The 20658-nt window shown below is 42.2% G+C and overlaps 1 protein-coding gene across 1 annotated transcript in view; it reads right to left on the bottom strand.

Annotated features, from left to right (window-relative positions):
• The window catches only part of LOC106599343 (cadherin-18), a 110196-nt gene extending 91480 nt beyond the window's left edge, over nt 1-18716 (bottom strand). The window contains exon 1 of the mRNA XM_014190534.2: nt 18382-18716. The gene's annotated coding sequence lies outside the window, so the exon portion shown is untranslated. The remainder of the gene's footprint in view (nt 1-18381) is intronic.
• Between the last annotated feature and the right edge of the window lie 1942 nt (nt 18717-20658).

The following is a 20658-nucleotide window of genomic DNA, read 5'->3' as shown; positions in this document are numbered from 1 at the left end:
GCTGTGCCCTGGACACCATATGTGAATTGATCATCCCCCATCTATCTTCAGAGATTGTACTGTTAGGTGACGGGGACATGCTTAACACCCCGACCGTCCTACAATCTAAGCTAGATGCCCTCAATCTCACACAAATTATCAATGAACCTACCAGGTACAAGCCTAATCCGTAACCATGGGCACCCTCTTAGATATCATCCTAACCAACTTGCCCTCTAAATACACCTCTGCTGTCTTCAACCAGGATCTCAGCGATCACTGCTTCATTGCCTGCATGCGTAATGGGTCTGTGGTCAGACCACCCCTCATCACTGTCAAACGCTCCCTAAAACATTTCAGTGAGCAGGCCTTTTCTAATCGACCTGGCCCATCGGGTATCCTGGAAGGATATTGACCTCATCCCGTCAGTAGAGGATGCCTGGTTGCTCTTCAAAGGTGCTTTCCTCTCCATCTTAAATAAGCATGCTCCATTTAAAAAATGTAGAACCATGAACAGATATAGCCCATGGTTCACCCCAGACTTGACTGCCCTTGACCAACACAAAAACATCCTGTGGCGTACTCCATTAGCATCGAATAGCCCCCGCGATATGCAACTTTTTAGGAAGTCCGGAACCAATATACCCAGTCAGTTAGGAAAGCTAAGGCTAGCTTATTCAAACAGAAATTTGCTTCCTGATTCCAAAATGTTTTGGGACACTGTAAAGTCCATGGAGAATAAGAGCACCTCCTCCCAGCTGCCCACTGCACTGGGGATAGGAAACACTGTCACCACCGATAAATCTACGATAATTGATCATTTCAATAAGCATTTTTCTACGGCTGGCCACTCTTTCCACCTGGCAACCCCTACCCCGGCCAAAATCTCAGCACCCCCTGCAGCAACATGCCCGCCTCTTTCACCCAAATCCAGACAGCTGATGTTCTGAATGAACTGCAAAATCTGGATCCCGACAAATCAGCTAGGCTAGACAATCTGGACCCTCTTTCTAAAATGATCTGCCTAAATTGTTGCAACTGCTTTTACTAGCCTATTCAACCTCCTCTTTCGTATCGGCTGAGATCCCAAAGATAGGAAAGCTGCCCCTCTTCAAAGGGGGAGACACCTTAGACCCAAACTGTTAAAGATGTATATTCATCCTGCCCTGCCTTTCTAAAATCTTCAAAAGCCAAGTTAACCTCTTGACGGTCGCCTAGGATAGGGGGCGCCACAGCGCATTTTGAAAAAAATGTGTGCCCATTTTAAACGGCCTACTACTCAAACTCAGAAGCTAGGATATGCATATAATTAATACTTGTGGATAGAAAACACCCTAAAGTTTCTAAAACTGTTTGAATGGTGTCTGTGAGTATAACAGAACTCATATGGCAGTCAAAACCCCGAGAAAGATGGAAACAGGAAGTGGAATTCTGAATTGCGAACTCAACTTCATCACGTTGCCTATTAATCACACCGTGAGCTATGGTTCATTGAGCACTTCCTATTGCTTCCACTAGATGTCCCCAGTCTTTACAAAGTGATTTGAGACTCCTACTGTGAAAACTGACAGAATGACACGCTGTGGAACGTGGTCACACGGAGAGGGCCATCACCATTATGACGCCGGCGCCCCTGGTTACCCTCCCCTTTCGAAACGTTTTGAAACACAATGCAATCATCCTCCTTGAATCTTATTGGCTCTCTTGTTGAAAAACGCCCTGAAGATTTATGTTATACAACGTTTGACATGTTTGAACGAACCTAAATGGGAAAAAATGCATTTTCTCGAAATGGCTGTCCCATGGCCAACGGAGCATTTGGATCAGCTTTCAGACACGCTAACAAGAACAAGCTCTTGGAAAATAAAGGAGTAATTTTTTCGAACGAAAATACATTTGTTGTGGACCTGGGATTCCTGGAAGTGCTTTCTGATGAAGACAACCAAAGGTAAAGGATTATTGACAATAGTATACAAGACTAGATGTGATATGCGATTGTTCCAAGATGGCGCTGACCTGTAACGTTAGCCTATTTTTCAGAGTATCGCATCCCCTTTCATCGCAAAGTATGATTACCCAGTAAAGTTAATTTTAAATCTGGCATTACAGGTGCTTTCAAGAGATATTCATCTATAAATCTTAGAATGACAATATTACATTTTAAAAATGTTTTCGAATAGTAATTTAGTAAATTGTAGCTCTGTTTCATCGGATGCGGAAAATGGCTATGTGGCTACTTTTACGATATACTCCTCTAACATAATCGAATGTTTTGCTTTTGCTGTAAAGCCTTTTTGAAATCGGACAACGTGGTTCGATTCAGGAGAGGTGTATCTATAAAATGATATAATTTGAAAAACAAATTGAAAATTTTTGTATTATAAAATGTTGTTATGCTAATGGCGATATGATTTTTCGCTGGAAGTCGGGGTTAATAAACAGATCACCAACCATTTCGAATCCCAACGTACCTTCTCCACTATGCAATTTGGTTTCCGAGCTGGTCATGGGTGCACCTCAGCCACACTCAAGGTCCTAAATGATATCATAACAGCCATCGATAAAAGACAATACTGTGCAGCCGTCTTCATCGATCTGGCCAAGGCTTTCGACTCTGTCAATCACCGCATTCTTATTGGCAGACTCAACAGCCTTGGCTTCTCAAATGACTGCCTCGCGTGGTTCACTAACTACTTCTCAGAGAGAATTCAGTGTGTCAAATCGGAGGGCCTGTTGTCCGGACCTCTGGCAGTCCCTATGGCGGTGGCACAGGGTTCAATTCTCGGGCCGACTCTTTTCTTTGTGTGTATCAATGATGTCACTCTTGCTGCTGGTGATTCTCTGATCCACCTCTACGCAGACGACACCATTCTGTATACATCTGGCCTTTCTTTGGACACGGTGCTAACAAACCTCCAAACGAGCTTCAACGCCATACAACACTCCTTCCGTGCATGCTTTTCAACCGATTGCTGCCCGCACCCTCCCGCCCGACTAGCATCACTACTCTGGACGGTTCTGACCTAGAATATGTGGACAACTACAAATACCTACAGTTGAAGTCGGAAGTTTACATAGGTTTACTTAGGTTGGAGTCATTAAACTCATTTTTCAACCACTCCACAAATTTAGGGCATCTACTTTGTGCATGAGACAAGTCATTTTTCCAACAATTGTTTACAGACATATTATTTAACTTATAATTCACCTTATCACAATTCCATTGGGTCAGAAGTTTACATACACTAAGCTGACTGTGCCTTTAAACAGCTTGGAAAATTCCAGAAAATGATGGCTTTAGAAGCTTCTGATAGGCTAATTGACATCATTTGAGTCAATTGGAGGTGTACCTGTGGATGTATTTCAAGGCCTACCTTCAAACTCAGTGCCTCTTTGCTTGACATCATGGGAAAATCAAAAGAAATCAGCCAAGACCTCAGAAAAAGAAATTGTAGACCTCCAAGTCTGGTTCATCCTTGAGCAATTTTCAAATGCCTGAAGGTACCATGTTCATCTGTACAAACGATAGTACGCAAGTATAAACACCATGGGACCACGCAGCTGTCACACCGCTCAGGAAGTCTCCTAGAGATGAACGTACTTTGTTGCGAAAAGTGGAAATCAATTCCAGAACAACAGCAAAGGACCTTGTGAAGAAGCTGGAGGAAACAGGTACAAAAGTATCTATATCCACAGTAAAATGAGTCCTATATCGACATAACCTGAAAGGCCGCTCAGCACGGAAGAAGCCACTGCTCCAAAACCGCCATAAAGCCAGACTACGGTTTGCAACTGCACATGGGGAAAAATATCATACTTTTTGGAGAAATGTCCTCTGGTTTGATGAAACAAAAATAGAACTGTTTGGCCATAATTACCATCGTTATCTTTGGAGGAAAAATGGGGAGGCTTGCAAGCTGAAGAATACCATCCCGACCGTGAAGCACGGGGGTGGCAGCATCATGTTGTGGGGGTGCTTTGCTGAAGGAGGGACTGATGCACTTCACAAAATAGATTGCATCATGAGGCAGAAAATTATGTGAATATATTGAAGCAACATCTCAAGACATCAGTCAGGAAGTTAAACATGTCTGGGCTAGGGGGCAGTATTTTCACGGCCGGATGAAAAACGTACCCAATTTGAACAGGTTACTACTCTGGCCCAGAAACTAGAATATGCATGTTATTAGTAGATTTGGATAGAAAACACTCTGACATTTCTAAAACTGTTTGAATGGTGTCTGTAAGTATAACAGAACTCATATGGCAGGCAAAAACCTGAGGAAAAATACAAGCAGGAAATGAAAATCTTGTGGCTGTACTATTTTCAAGTCATTGCCAATGGAACACACAGTGACTAAGGATTCATTTTGTACTTCCTAAGGCTTCCACTAGATGTCAACAGTCTTTAGAAAGTTGTTTGAGGCGTCTACGATGAACAGAGACTGAATGAGAAGGCTGAGAAGTTGGTCACCCAGGGAAGGACATCACTTCATTGGTGTGCATTCACGAGGGAGGAACCTCTTTTCCAAAACGTTTTTCAAGACACAGGAACCGTCCGGTTGAAATATTACTGAATCTTCACTTTCTAAAGGCCCTAAAGATTGACGCTATACAACGTTTGACATGTTTGAATGAACGTCAATAGATTTTTTTTTTGCTTTTCGTCGTCACATTTTCCGCGCGCTTCCTACATTCGGAGTAGCTGAACTGAACGCGCGAACAACGAGTTATTTGCGCGACGCCATTTTTCCTAACCCAGCCAACTATTACCGACGAGCAGCATTGTTGAAACTAAATACACTACAAGGAACGTCTTGATTAGTGTTATGTTAGCTAGCTAGCTACAAAGTTGCTTTGTATCATGACAAGGTGTAGTACTGAAACTACCGAGGTTACCTAGCCAGCTACACGTTCAAAGTCAACAACGCAGCCACTGCTAGCTAGCCTACTCCACCAGCCAGCAGTACTGTATCATTTTAGTCAATAAGATTTTTGCAACGTAAGCTTAACTTCCTGAACATTCGAGACGTGTAGTCCACTTGTCATTCCAATCTCATTTGCATTAGCGTAGCCTCTTCTGTAGCTTGTCTACTATGTGTCTGTCTATCCCTGTTCTCTCTCCTCTGCACAGGCCATACAAACGCTCCACACCGCGTGGCCGCTGCCACTCTAACCTGGTGGTCCCAGCGCGCACGACCCACGTGGAGTTCCAGGTCTCCGGCAGCCTCTGGAACTGCCGGTCTGCGGCCAACAAGGCTGAGTTCATCTCAGCCTATGCTACCCTCCAGTCCCTAGACTTCATGGCGCTGACGGAAACATGGATTACCACAGATAACACTGCTACTCCTACTGCTCTCTCCTCGTCTGACTACGTGTTCTCGCATACCCCTAGAGCATCGAGCCAGCGGGGTGGTGGCACTGGAATCCTCATCTCTCCCAAGTGGACATTCTCTCTTTCTCCCCTGACCCATCTGTCTATCTCCTCATTTGAATTCCATGCTGTCACAGTTACCAGCCCTTTCAAGCTTAACATCCTTATCATTTATCGCCCTCCAGGTTCCCTTGGAGAGTTCATCAATGAGCTTGACGCCTTGATAAGTTCCTTTCCTGAGGATGGCTCACCTCTCACAGTTCTGGGTGACTTTAACCTGTTGGGTCTAGGGGGCAGCATTTGCACGTCTGGATAAAAAAAATGTACCCGATTTAATCTGGTTACTAATCCTACCCAGTAACTAGAATATGCATATACTTATTATATATGGATAGAAAACACTCTAAAGTTTCCAAAACTGTTTGAATGGTGTCTGTGAGTATAACAGAACTCATTTGGCAGGCAAAACCCTGAGACATTTTCTGACAGGAAGTGGATACCTGATGTGTTGTATTGACTTTAAACCTATCCCATTGAAAAACACAGGGGTTTAGGAATATTTTGGCACTTCCTATTGCTTCCACTAGATGTCACCAGCCTTTACAAAGTGTTTTGAGTCTTCTGGAGGGAGATCTGACCGAACAAGAGCCATGGAACGGTGATGTCCCATTAGACACCTGGCGCGCTACTTCATGTTGGGTACCCTCGTTCCAATACGTTATAAAAGGCTATGCATTCGTCCACCTTGAATATTATTCATGTTCTGGTTAAAAAAGGCCCTAATGATTTATGCTATACAACGTTTGACATGTTTGAACGAACGGAAATATATTTTTTCCCCTCGTTCATGACGAGAAGTCCGGCTGGCTTACATCATGTGCTAACGAGACGGAGATTTTTGGACATAAATGATGAGCTTTTTTGAACAAAACTACATTCGTTATGGACCTGTGATACCTGGAAGTGACATCTGATGAAGAGAATCAAAGGTAATGGATTATTTACATAGTATTTTCGATTTTAGATCTCCCCAACATGACGTCTAGTCTGTATCGCAACGCGTATTTTTCTGGGCACAGTGCTCAGATTATTGCAAAGTGTGATTTCCCAGTAAGGTTATTTTTAAATCTGGCAAGTTGATTGCGTTCAAAAGATGTAAATCTATAATTCTTTAAATGACAATATAATATTTTACCAATGTTTTCTAATTTTAATTATTTAATTTGTGACGCTGACTTGACTGCCGGTTATTGGAGGGAAACGATTTCCTCAACATCAATGCCATAGTAAAACGCTGTTTTTGTATATAAATATGAACTTGATAGAACTAAAAATGCATGCATTGTCTAACATAATGTCCTAGGAGTGTCATCTGATGGAGATTGTAAAAGGTTAGTGTATCATTTTAGCTGGTTTTATGGTTTTGGTGACCCTGTCTTTGACTTGACAAAACATTACACACAACTCTTGTAAATGTACTGTCCTAACATACTCTAAATTTATGCTTTCGCCGTAAAACCTTTTTGAAATCGTAAAACGTGGTTAGATTAAGGAGATGTTTATCTTTCAAATGGTGTAACATAGTTGTATTTTTGAAAAATTTGAATTTTGACATTTATTTGGATTCAAATTTGCCGCTCTTGAAATGCACCTGCTGTTGATGGAGTGCACCACAGGTGGCACGCTAGCGTCCCACCTAGCCCCAAGAGGTTAACCTCCCCACGTCTACCTTCGACTCATTCCTCTCTGCCTCCTTCTTTCCACTCCTCTCCTCTTTCGACCTCACCCTCTCACCTTCCCCCCCTACTCACAAGGCAGGCAATACGCTTGACCTCATCTTTACTAGATGCTGTTCTTCCACTAATCTCATTGCAACTCCCCTCCAAGTCTCCGACCACTACCTTGTATCCTTTTCCCTCTCGCTCTCATCCAACACTTCTCACTCTGCCCCTACTCGGATGGTATTGCGCCGTCCCAACCTTCGCTCTCTCTCTCCCGCTACTCTCTCCTCTTCCATCCTATCATCTCTTCCCTCTGCTCAAACCTTCTCGAACCTATCTCCTGATTCTGCCTCCTCAACCCTCCTCTCCTCTCTCTCTGCATCCTTTGATTTCCTCTGTCCCCTATCCTCCAGGCCGGCTCGGTCCTCCCCTCCTGCTCCGTGGCTCGACGACTCACTGCGAGCTCACAGAACAGGGCTCCGGGCAGCCGAGCGGAAATGGAGGAAAACTCGCCTCCCTGCAGACCTGGCATCCTTTCACTCCCTCCTCTCTACATTTTCCTCTTCTGTCTCTGCTGCTAAAGCCACTTTCTACCACTCTAAACTCCAAGCATCTGCCTCTAACACTAGGAAGCTCTTTGCTACCTTCTCCTCCCTCCTGAATCCTCCTCCCCCTCCCCCCCCCCCTCCTCCCTCTCTGCGGATGACTTCGTCAACCATTTTGAAAAGAAGGTTGACGACATCCGATCCTCGTTTGCTAAGTCAAACGACACTGCTGGTCCTGCTCACACTGCCCTACCCTGTGCTTTGACCTCTTTCTCCCCTCTCTCTCCAGATGAAATCTCGCGTCTTGTGACGGCCGGCCGCCCAACAACCTGTCCACTTGACCCTATCCCCTTCTCTCTTCTCCAGACCATTTCCGGAGACCTTCTCCCCTACCTATTTCACTCCAAAGTTTCTAAAACTGTTTGAATGGTGTCTGTGAGTATAACAGAACTCATTTGGCAGGCCAAAACCTGAGAAGATTCCATGCAGGAAGTGCAAAAAGCTGAATCGTGGCTTTGCAGGCTCTGGCTGAAAAAAAGTAGCGCGTTTGGATAGTGGGTGGTCACAGTACTGTGAGACTCAGGCTCGTGCCCGAGTCGACCCCATGCTTTATTTTCTTTCGTCTTTTTACCTAAACGCAGATTCCCGGTCGGAATATTATCGCTTTTTTACGAGAAAAATGGCATAAAAATTTATTTTAAACAGCGGTTGACATGCTTCGAAGTACGGTAATGGAATATTTAGAAATCTTTTGTCACGAAATGCGCCATGCTCGTAACCCTTATTTACACTTCGGATAGTGTCTTGAACGCACGAACAAAACGCCGCTATTTGGATATAACAATGGATTATTTTGAACCAAACCAACATTTGTTATTGAAGTAGCAGTCCTGGGAGTGCATTCTGACGAAGAACACCAAAGGTAATCAAACTTTTCTAATAGTAAATCGGAGTTTGGTCAGGGCTAAACTTGGTGGGTGTCTAAATAGCTAGCCGTGATGGCTGGGCTATCTACTCAGAATATTGCAAAATGTGCTTTCACCGAAAAGCTATTTTAAAATCGGACACCTCGATTGCACAAAGGAGTTCGGTATCTATAATTCTTAAAATAATTGTTATGTTTTTTGTGAACGTTTATCGTGAGTAATTTAGTAAATTCACCGGAGGTTTGCGGGGGGTATGCTAGTTCTGAACATCACATGCTAATGTAAAAAGCTGGTTTTTGATATAAATATGAATTTCATTGAACAAAACATGCATGTATTGTATAACATAATGTCCTAGGTGTGTCATCTGATGAAGATCATCAAAGGTTAGTGCTGCATTTAGCTGTGTTTTTTTTTTTGTGACATTATATGCTAGCTTGAAAAATGGGTGTCTGATTATTTCTGGCTGGGTACTCTGCTGACATAATCTAATGTTTTGCTTTCGCTGTAAAGCCTTTTTGAAATTGGACAGTGTGGTTAGATAAAGGATAGTCTTGTCTTTAAAATGCTGTGAAATAGTCATATGTTTGAAAAATTGAAGTTTTTGTATTTTTGAGGAATTTGTAATTCGCGCCACGCCTATCATTGGATATTGGAGCAGGTGTTCCGCTAGCGGAACGTCTAGATGTAAACATTCTGTTTGTGGAGAAAAAAGTTGTCATTATAATTCCTCATGCCAATTTCAAAGTCTTCTTTCTCATCCTCCGATGCAAAGATGAATGATTTGAAAATGTTCTTTGCCTCGCTGCCCATGGAATATAATGGAATGACCTGCACATTGCCATCTTCCTGATCCAACTTGGACACGGTTCTGAATCTCGTAACCTTGTTTCCAACCTGTCCATTCTGTCAGTTTATCAAAGCTAAAGTTTTGCGGTGGGTCAGACTTCGCCATAGTAAACTTTCTTAGTAGGATGTGAGCCTGTCATCCCGCTTCTGACACCATGTAATATAATGTGAATGTCCAGTCAGGAGTACCTTTTCTAGGTAAGTTGTTTTAATGCCTCACCAGAATGCCTCAAGATAACTGACGTACTGCTTTAAGACATCCCGTAACACTGTCGTGAATACTATGACATTGCCCTGAAGTCCTTTTTATATACAGTAATTTCGTTTCAACAAAAACCTTGTCTGTGTGGTGGCCTGGGACATTTAAAACCTGATTGGCACATATAGTCATCTCAGCATTTTCCTTAAATGTTTTACTTTCGCACACAATCTCTTTTTCTCTCTGTCAGCTGCATAAGGGACAAACTCAACGCAGAGGGCTGAATTCACTTTAAGTCGAGTGTCGCTCCTAAAGGAATCCTAATAAATAATATTGGACTGACGAGAGTGAGGGAAGAGTGATGTGACATAAAAAATAAAGGCAAGGAAGTATGGCGCCTACTATTGTGGAAGAAAGCAGATACATTTGTATGATACAACAAAGGGTTTATGGGTGGAAAGAGGTTTACATGCTAGAGCCCCAAAGTCATTAAACCTTCAGTTGACTCATGCCATCCATCACTGATCCCAATCATCATTGATTTTGACAAAGAAATCGGTCAATCTGTGCGGCCCTCTGACATTGAAAATCCTGATGAGGCCCGCGAGCCAAAAGGTTTACCTCTGCTGTAACTGCAGCTTTATATTTTGAAGTTTATACTGTAGGTCTTCAAGACCAAGGTCTGTCATGTTCTGTTCATCTGGTCATTTGCTAAGACATCTAACAATTGCAATCAAAAACACTTTCTTAAATGCTACATCCTGTTTGGCAATAATGACATTTTGAGATTTCGGGAGACATTGCATTCGCTATCTTTACTGGCAACACATACTGTCACTGGTTATAGTGGGAGTAAAACATTATTTGACCACCATGGATCCACCACGATGGTCAAATAGGATTAACCCAGAAATGTCTTTCATAAAACTCATCTCCCAGGGTTTGAGATCTACAAAACCTAGGAGGTGATTTTTGCTCCCCACAAATAATCTCATTTGACTTCGCTTCCAGTTTCCTCTTCCCTCTGTGGAGACTGGAGTGAGAGGAAAGGAAGAAAGACCACCCCTTGTTTTAGTAATGCTCAGGAGCTGAGGGTGAGAATGAATGCTCATTACAGGATTAGCAGAGTCCAGAGAATGACTCAAGGGAAGAATTGACGTGGGTCTGGCACATTGACATCTCCACTGCATTAGTGAATAGGTATCTAGCTAGCAGAGACGGGCTGTCCCAGTAAGTCTTAAACCTCCCCCTTCTAGATTAAACGGAACTCAGGAGAATTGCTTTGGCCTTTCAATGGAGGAAATTATACATACATTTAGCAAGCATCTCTCTAATCATAAAGTAATGAGCAGCAGCTGACAAATGCATTTTAAAATAGCAGCTTACATACACGCTTATGTATTCTATACAAATCAGCACTTGCAGAAACTACAATTCTTCCTCTACACGTTAAGTGGATATTTTTTGCAGAACCACCACATCTTTTCCAGGTCTTTAGCCAGCTACACCTTGTGAGGCACTAACATATCCAATTGCTAGACTGCAGTGAATTGATCATGGAGCAGTGGAATTGTTTCCACAGGGTTCCACTCTCCTGTTTAGTTCTATCTTAGAGCTGGAGCAATGAGTGGCTAGGAGAGGTCCAATGGTAATGTGATAGATACCTTGGTGATAATAAAAAGGACACCACTGCTCATTAAAGCTCAAACAATAAAACCATTGAAAATGTGGCGTCAGGGCTCTTGCTTTAGCACACCCCTGGCCGTATAAAGAGTCTCTAAAGCAGCGTGAATAAAACAAATTAACTTGCACTTATTCACAGCAGCAGTGCTCACCACAGGCAAAAGCAGCTTCAGAGGATCCAGCAGCAGAGGCAGCAGGAGAAGAAGCACAAACAGTAGCAGATGTGAAGGCTATGACAACAGAGATGGATTGAAAGTGCTGAACAATTTCCCTTTACCTTTCCTCTCCAAACAGATGATAAGGTGTGTGAACAGTGAGCTGTGATCAGACTCTCCCTCTTCATTTTGCTTCCCACCCCATCTGTCAACTGCTGCTCCCAATCCACCTCAGTGGAGTCATCTCCCAAATCCGCCAGGTTGCTGCCTTACTTGTCTGCTGCAGCTCTGGAGTGGGCTTCTGATTGGCTGACTAAACACACTCACTCTCGCTCTCTCTCTCTCTCTCTCGCTCTCTCTCTCTCTCTCTCTCTCTCTCTCTCTCTACATCTGCTGCATCAGTGACTAAGGTGGAACAAGCTCAAAGCAGAGGGTTGAATATGCTTTAAGGTGAGTGTTGCTCCTAAAGGAATCCTAATGAATAATATAAGACTGAGAGTGAATGGGAGGGAGGGAAGAGTGATGTGCAGCAAAGATCGTGAAGCCCCTCCAGACCATAGGGCATTTTTAACTGAGATGAAAGCGAATGTGTCGGCACATAAAAAAATAAAGGAGAGGAAGGTTTGCGCATAGTATCGTGGAAGAAAGCAAAGAGATGAGAATGTGATAAAACAAAGGGCTTATGGGAGGAAAACTAGGTTTACATACCAGAGCCCCAAAGTCATCAAACCTTCACAGTTGACTCCCATGTCATCCATCATCTATGCCCGGTATCCACCCACATCTTCAAAGAATAGGGAGGTGATTTATCTTTTCAGACTCATTTATTTATTTACCTCTGCCAACATTACGAGTGGCCCTGTTGGTGGGCCCCAGGTTGAGTTATGTAACACTGTAGGGGAGACCGGGGTTGGTTGTCACACTGTTTACTCTTGTGTGTATTTCTCAGCACCAGTGTAACTTACAAGACTATTTTCAATATTAGGAGAAATACCAAGGTCCTGGGTTGGAATGGGGAACATTTTGATCCTCATATCTTACTCCAACATGACGTTATAAGCCATCAAATACAATCTGTCTACTTGTGACAACCAGCCCAATCGCGGGGTTGGATATCACACAGTGCGTTGTTGGTTGTCACAATGTTTATTAGTAACTTATTACTTTTGTAACAGGAAATTAATCAATAAAGTATACAATGTTTAGAAATAGCTTTTCTCTGACAAAAAGCAGCATTTTATGCCGTGAGAATAAATTTGTGTGTTTGCACACACACATACTATTCAACAAACATAATTATTCATGGATACTCCCATAATTCAAATATTTACTAAGAAAATACAGAGATTTTTATTTTTACCTTCACCTATGAAAAAGACACTGAGTGTACAAAGCATTAAGGACACCTGCGCTTTCCATGACATAGACTGACCAGGTAAATCCAGTTGGAAGCTATGATCCCTTATTGATGTCACTTGTTAAATCCACTTCAATCAGTGTAGATTAAGAGGAGGAGACAGGTTAAAGAAGGATTTTTGTGTATGTGTGCCACTCAACATTAGGAAGGTGTCCTTAAATTCCCCTCACCTCAATGTTTTGTCATGTTGACATGAATTGACCAGGTGGATGAGTTATTTCAAAGAATTCACAGATTTTAGTCATGCTCGAAAGTATTTGATCCACGATGATGAGGCGTTAGGCTGTAACTGCAACATATAATTGAATGAGAGGGTTATACTATTGGGAGGCCCTTTTTAAAAGCATTTTCAATGTATGGGGATACTGTATGGCATCTACATCAGCATATCACAAAGCATGATCGCTCATCAAATAAATCAATGTTTAATGCAAACTGGTTTAGCCAAGCCCTTGAGACAGTAATTCCTTTAAAATGAGTGGACCTGACAAGGTCCTATTATTCAATATCTTAATTCAGCATCAGTGTTACATGGTGTCAGGGAGTATTTTTCCTAAGAGGAAGACATCAATTACATTAACTGACTTAAATATCACAATTTCAAATAATTTGAATTTGACCTTGACAAGTTATAGAAATGTTGAAAAGAGAGAGTGTATGTAATATCTTCCAAATGGAACATTGGAACTATACTACGTGATATTTGCACTGTATGGCCCATAGTTTTCCTGATCTCATAGTCAGCAAAAAAAAACTCCTGGCCTTGGTTATTATATGCAATATGCCCGTGTCTCCATACCATGGTTCATGTCTTATTTGTCTAAACTTTGACAAGGGTTTTAGTAATTTAAATGAATGCATTACAATGGGTTTAGTGATGAAAGCCTTCCCTCATGCTCATTTTCCATCCATAAAAGTGCTCTCTTTCCAGGCAGCCAGGCAGCTAGGCAGCTGGCAATTTAGAAGAGGAGGGCATGCACATGGTGGAGCCTTCTCTTATCTTTTGAAATTGTGAATAAATGTCACATTGCAATTCCACAGTTGGGCATTAGTCAAAGATGACGAATGGGCACTGATACTAGTCATTTATTTTCATGGCTGTGGTAGTGGTGGTGTGTGACTGAGATTACAAAAGGGGTGGCATTAATCTAGGTGAGGCAGTCACTTTAGTGGGCCAGAACTACTGCAAGGTCAACATCATGGGACGCTCATGCATGCAGGGGTTCAAGAAAGCACAAGCTGGGCTCTGATATAGGGGGCTACAAGAAAATCATATCTACTATATTGAGTTCATAGTATAGCACTAATAACTGTTATTTGAATGGCAAAGTTGAGCAGGGCAATATATTATTAAATCTTGGAACTCTATTTGATTCTCTACAAAGTTTAGAGGAGGGCAACTCATTTTCCTCTCCCTGTGTTAACATACTAACATATCTCCGGATAAACATTTACTACAGTATCTTAGAACATAATCTATCTGACGGGTCATTGTAATGTTAAAATTGTTCCAATTTACCCTTCCCATGAGATAGGTTGTCGTCTGAGATCATTTCTCTCTCTCTCTCTATTTCAAGCTAAACTAGGAAATGGCATCAGGCATTTGATGGAAACTTCTTTTAAAGTTTCTTTCTTCTCCTCCACTGATTCTGAGCACTTGAGTGTGCCACTTACATCACATAGAGTTCCCATCGTAACTTCCCTCTCTTTCTTCTTCACTCAACTTCGTATGCTTTGTACTTCTCTTTGCACATAAAAGTGTGCTCGCTCTAGGTTTCTCCTCAGGAGCTAGCTACCAACTTATAACCCTTCCAAATCCACCAAACTGCTCTCAACATTTGGGGACTGTTATACTATTTCCAATTTCCTGTCACCCTACATTCCCTCATCCTCTGACACTGGGGTGTCAGATAAATTAGGAATGGAGCAATGGAGCTTTGCAGAGACTTGACAGTCTTCTATCTCATCAGCTTGTTATTTCTGTGGCCACATTTTCATCGCTGTCTGGGATCACCGGTATAGGTCCATCAAATATTCCTGTGGACATTCTCAGTGACAGGGCGCCTTTCTGAGTAAGTGATAGAGTGGCTAAAGAGCAGATAACTGGCAGGCGGCATCAGCATCAATCTGTTGTTATTCTGACTGGGTGCCTGGGAAGCTGTGGGTGTAGTGGTGCTGGGAGTTATTTTTTTCTCTTCCTGTTGCTCTATTCTCAATGTGTTCTCACAGAATGACCTGATGTCTGTTTGGTTTTGTTAGAGTTTGTTTTGGAGTTTGATGGGTGGCTGTGTTAGTTTTGTTAGACCTGTCTAAAAAAATGAGTACTAATCCACATCATTCTAGTAAAAATCATTCCACTAGATGTGCCAAGACGTGCCATAGGGAGATAAGTCATAGTTTTGGGACTATGTGAATGGGATATAATCATGTATACCTCTATACACATGCATTTACATGCTAGTAACCGACACACAATTCGACAATGAAGCTTTCCTTGAAACATCCAAGTCGAATATGACGCACTATGCATTCAAGTTGCACACAGTATCTATTCTTAGACCACACCACTGTTGGTTTATCCTAGGGAATGAGAAACGTGTGTTACATAAACACCATTTTGGATTGTTGCTGAAATGACCCGATTGGTTTGGGATTGTCTGTTGTGTAAATGTTACCTCTGCAAATTCTTACTTTTGCTGAGCACACTCCTGGTAGACCATAATTGCCTGGAATACTCTGGAGAGCATGCCTTAAAATAATATAGGAATGCCAGTGGAGCTGCCAAAGCTGGACAGAAACAGGGCAGCCAAAGTAACAGGTCATATACCAACTACAGCAGTACGATAAATAATATTAAGTACAAAATTGCATATATTGGTATCTGTCAATATCAAAATGGTCTTCCAATTTTTGTAACATATCCCATAACAGCACATAATAGATATCAACTGTATGGCAGACCTTTCATGTTATGACTGATAAGTCTGACAATTATCCACACGTCATGATGTTAACATGAAAGTGTTATGAAAGTGTCTAGCAATTATCCCCAATGCAATTACCTTCGGTCATTAGGATTTGGGGCTTGAGTACAATGCCAGTCTGAGCCTCATCACACATAGTCATTACTCAACTGCAGACCCTGATGAGACAGTGCTGTAAAGATGGATGTCTGCACATCAGCATACTGTAATATTGAGATGTCCACGTTTGTGTTTGTGCCTTAGCCTACCCTCTCCTGAAGGACAGCTTCTGAACTACTTTGTGAGCTAAATGACAGTGGAATTGTCCCCATTATAAACATATTTAAAGAACAGCTGCTGTTCTTTAAGGGATACTTCGGGATTTTGGCAATGAATCCTTTTATCTACTTCCCCAGAGTCAGATGAACTTTTTTATTTCTCTGTGTCCAGTATGAAGGAAGTTAAAGGTAGTTATGCGAGCCAATGCTAACTAGCGTTAGCGCAATGACTGGAAGTCTATGGGTATCTGCTAGAAACTACCTTTAACTTTCTTCATACTGGACACAGAGACATACATATTGTATCCACTAGTTCAGCTGGGGAAGTAGATAAAGGCCCTCATTGCCAAAATCCCAAAGAAACCCTTCAACAAAAAGACAGCTGCTTGATGGGTTCTGGAGAGAAGATGGCACTCTTTAGTGAGAGACAGCTGATAAAAGGTAAGATTGAACCAAACCTGATAAGACGGGAGATGAAAGCTGTTGAGATGCTAATCTCCCAAAATGTGCTAAACTAGTTTATTATGGTGGGTATTTCTCTGGACTGCCAGTCAGTTGCTAGAGTTCCTCCTCAGATGTCAGAGGGAGATTTACACTCTAAGCTGTCATGCTGAGAAGCTGCAACTGAAGTCAAATGAAAACCACATGAGATCAAACCCACAGCACTTTTAATGGTGGACAACTGCATTAACAGTCAGTTAGGTCAGGTCAGAGAATCATCACTCGAGGCTGGTTTGAGTAGGTGTTGGACTGTTATATGATGCCTGTATCCAAAATGGCACCCTATTCCTTATAAAGTGCAGTACTTTTGGCCACATTACAGATGGTGTAATATCCCTGCATTATTGTACAGTACATTCTCCACATATGATTTGAGATCCTGTTGTCTGTCTGAGGTATACCAAAGATACTGGATACAATGAAGAGATGCTTGTGTCTCCACCATAACAATGAGATTCATTGTCCACAGAGCGGAACAGCGGGCTGTCAAACTGGTGGATACATCTTGCTATTTGAATACTTTTTTGAATATTCAATGAGGGGTGTTGACATCAACCGCCTGTGTTCAATGCAGAGTGAGATGCTAGCCACATGAATATGCATAGACGTCTCGAACTTCAACAGGGACAACTCCGATATAAAGTGTTTTTTCTTAAAGGTTTCTGGGATGTCACATGTTCTACTTATATCAGTACACTAGTAACAACCTAATCATTATGAAACTTCCATTAGATCAAATAAGCCTCACATATCAAAATAGAAATGCTTTTTTTAATCATGACTAAATTCAACACTCTCTTATTGCCCCCCATATAAAAAAAATCCTCATTCACTTAACAATGAATGATCTGCTTAACGTGGATAGAGTAAAAACCCTCCCGCTTCGCCTCTTCCTCTCTGGGTATACTGCCTTATGCTGTGTGAAAAGCGATTCACAAGCCAGCTGCAGCTGTCAGTGCTAGTGCATCCACTCTAAGATCCTCAACAGACAGAGGATCACTCCATACCTGTTTGGAATAGAGGTTATTGATGCCCCAATGAGTCATTCCTGGCTGTACCGTTAACACTTAAGATACACTTTATTCTGAGGTATAGTATTTCCAGGATATTGCTGAGAAACTAAGTAAGCATAATTAAATGTTGCCTATATATATTCACCAATTATTTTTGGTTTTCACACTGTGAATGAAGGTCCACACTTGCATACATTATAATGAAATACATAAGTGTGTAGTACACCACCCTGCCAATACACACACATGCCTGGTCGCACGCATGTGCACATACACGCACACATACACACCTATCGACAGCCTCAGAACCTTGAAGTTATCCAGCCATGCAAACTGAAACTGAATTATGTGAGCTATCCGCCCTTACCCTCTGATGTTTCTTTTTGATGTGCTCCTCACTAGTCTGTCAGTTCATGTAATTGCTGTTTTCACTGCAATTGCTTCATCACTAAAGACCCTCATTGTGCACAGATTGTACACAGCATTTCTAAATACTTTTTACTGCCTCTTCTGAATTTCTCTCTTACATGTTATTGTCGGTCTTTTCCACTGCATCCTCTGTACATTCCATGCCTATCCGGTGTATGTGACAATAAAACATATTTTTCCCCCTCTCAATGTCTCTTATAAGACAACACAACAAAAGCCATCCCTTATGAGTGAAAATTCCCTCAGCCGGAAATAGCTCTCTTGACAGTCACACACAAAGCATTCTTTAAAAGTAACTGAAAACAACATTTTCTATCAACTAGAACATCTCAGGAGTGTTCCGCCCTACCTGTTTCACTTTCATTGAAATCTCATGGCTCCATCTCAAAGGCGCGTGACTCAGGTACAGAAACCACATGCAGAGAGAGGAACGCAATGCACACACTGCATTCCGGATGCTATAAAGAATGAACAAATCCAGAGCTCCAGTCACCCACGAGACCTAGGGATGTGCATTGTCTTCATTTGAGCACCGCCACAAACAGGAAAAAATTTCCATTATAAGAAAATGTTTAAATATACAGGGGAAAAGAAGAGTATGACAGTACATGACTCTGGCAGTCTGCTCTCTCCCCCTCTTGCTCTTGGTTCTCCTCTTTCTCACTCTCTTTCTTTCTCCGTCCCCCTCTCTCCTCTCTATTGCTCTATTTTTCTCTCTCTCTGTCCCTCTCTCTAACCCCCCCCCCCCCTCTCTCTCACACACACACACACACACACACACTCAGACTCTGCTGTGCTCTTGCACTCCCACTACTGTTGTGTAATCAATTGGGTCTGGTGGAAAATACTGTTTTTTTAATCGCTTTGGTGCAATTTTCACAAGTATGTGGTACATTTTCACAACTCAGTACAAAACTGAAAACAGATCATCAAAAAGGCAGTTGACTAAGTACAACACATAAAACATAAAGTCATCTAGAAATACTGTACATGTTTCACATTGCCATACATGTTTGTATGATGTAATTGTCTTTCACAATGCAATGCACACATTTCTTTTGATTTGATTCTCTTCTCTTTTGTTAAAAGACATTTTACTATTACTTAAGCCGACTGCTGTTAATTGATGATCACTTAAACATTTGGTAAACCTAGAGATTTGACATGTAAACTGCTTTGTCTACTACAAACTTTGAGAACTACACTGAACAAAAATATAAACTCAACATATAAAGTTTTGGTCCCATATGTCCAATTTTCCATACACACAAAAAGCTTATTTTACATCCATGTTAGTGAGCATTTCTCCTTTGCCAAAATAATCCATTAAACAGCATGATCCTTACACAGGTGCACCTTGTGCTGGGAACAATAAAAGGCCACTCTAAAATGTTCAGTTTTGTCACACAACACAATGGCAAAAATCACGGTTTCAACTGTACCGGGCAGATGGCAGACATGGCGATGTGTGGGTGGGTAGTTTGCTGGTGTCAATGTTGTGAACAGAGTTCCCAATGGTGGTGGTGGGGTTATGGTATGGTTAGGCATAAGCTACGGACAACAAACACAATTGCATTATATCAATGACAATTTAAATGCACAGAGATACCGTGACGAGATCCTGAGGACCATTGTCGTGCCTTTCATTTCCCGGCCATCACCTCATGTTGCATGGCCCCATGTTACAAGGATCTGTACAGAATTCCTGGAAGCTGAACATTTTCCAGTTCTTCCATGTCCTGCATACTCACCAGTCACCCATTGAGCATGTTTGGGATGTTCTGGATCTAAGTGTACGACAGCATGTTCCAGTTCCCGCCTCTTCGCACAGCCATTGAAGAGGAGTGGGACAACATTCCACTGACCAAAGTCAACAGCCTGATGACTTCTATGCAAAGGAGATGTGTCGCGCTGCATGAGGCAAATGGTGGTTACACCACATACTGACTGGTTTTCTGATCTGCGCACCTACCTTTTATTTTTATTTAAAAATTCCCTTTTTTCTCCCTAATTGGTAGTTACAGTCTTGTCCCATCGCTGCAACTCCCCTACAGACTCGGGAGAGGCGACGGTCAAGAGCCATGCGTCCTCCAAAACACAACCCTGCAAAGCCTCACTGCTTCTTGACACACTGCTCGCTTAACCCTGAAGCCAGCCGCATCAATGTGTCGGAGGAAACATTGTCCAGATGGCGACTGTAGTTAGCTTGCAGGTTCCTGGCCCACCACAAGGAGTTGATAGAGCACAATGGGACAAGGAAATCCCGGCCAAACCCTCCCCTAACCTGGATGACGCTAGGCCAATTGTGCGCCGCCTCATGGGTCTCGCGGTCATTGCCGGCTGTGAGACAGCCTGGGATCGATCCCGGGTCTGTAGTGACGCCTCAAGCAATGCGATGCAGTGCCTTAGACCGCTGTGCCACTCGGGAGGCTCACCCTACCTTTTCTTTTAAGGTATCTGTGACCAATCATGTTAAATCCATAGATAGGGCCTAATGAATTTATTTCAATAGACTGATTTTCTTATATGGATTGTAACTGAGTAAAATATTTGAAATTGTTGCATGTTGCGTTTATATTTTTGTTCAGTGTACCTAATGAAAATGTATGTCTGTAAAGTAGAAACA

Source organism: Salmo salar, chromosome 03, assembly GCF_965601325.2.
Source record: "Salmo salar chromosome 03, fSalSal1, whole genome shotgun sequence".
Lineage (NCBI taxonomy): Eukaryota > Metazoa > Chordata > Actinopteri > Salmoniformes > Salmonidae > Salmo > Salmo salar.
The sequence above is the reverse complement of the archived record's forward strand: the minus strand, read 5'-3'. Positions and strand labels throughout refer to the sequence as shown.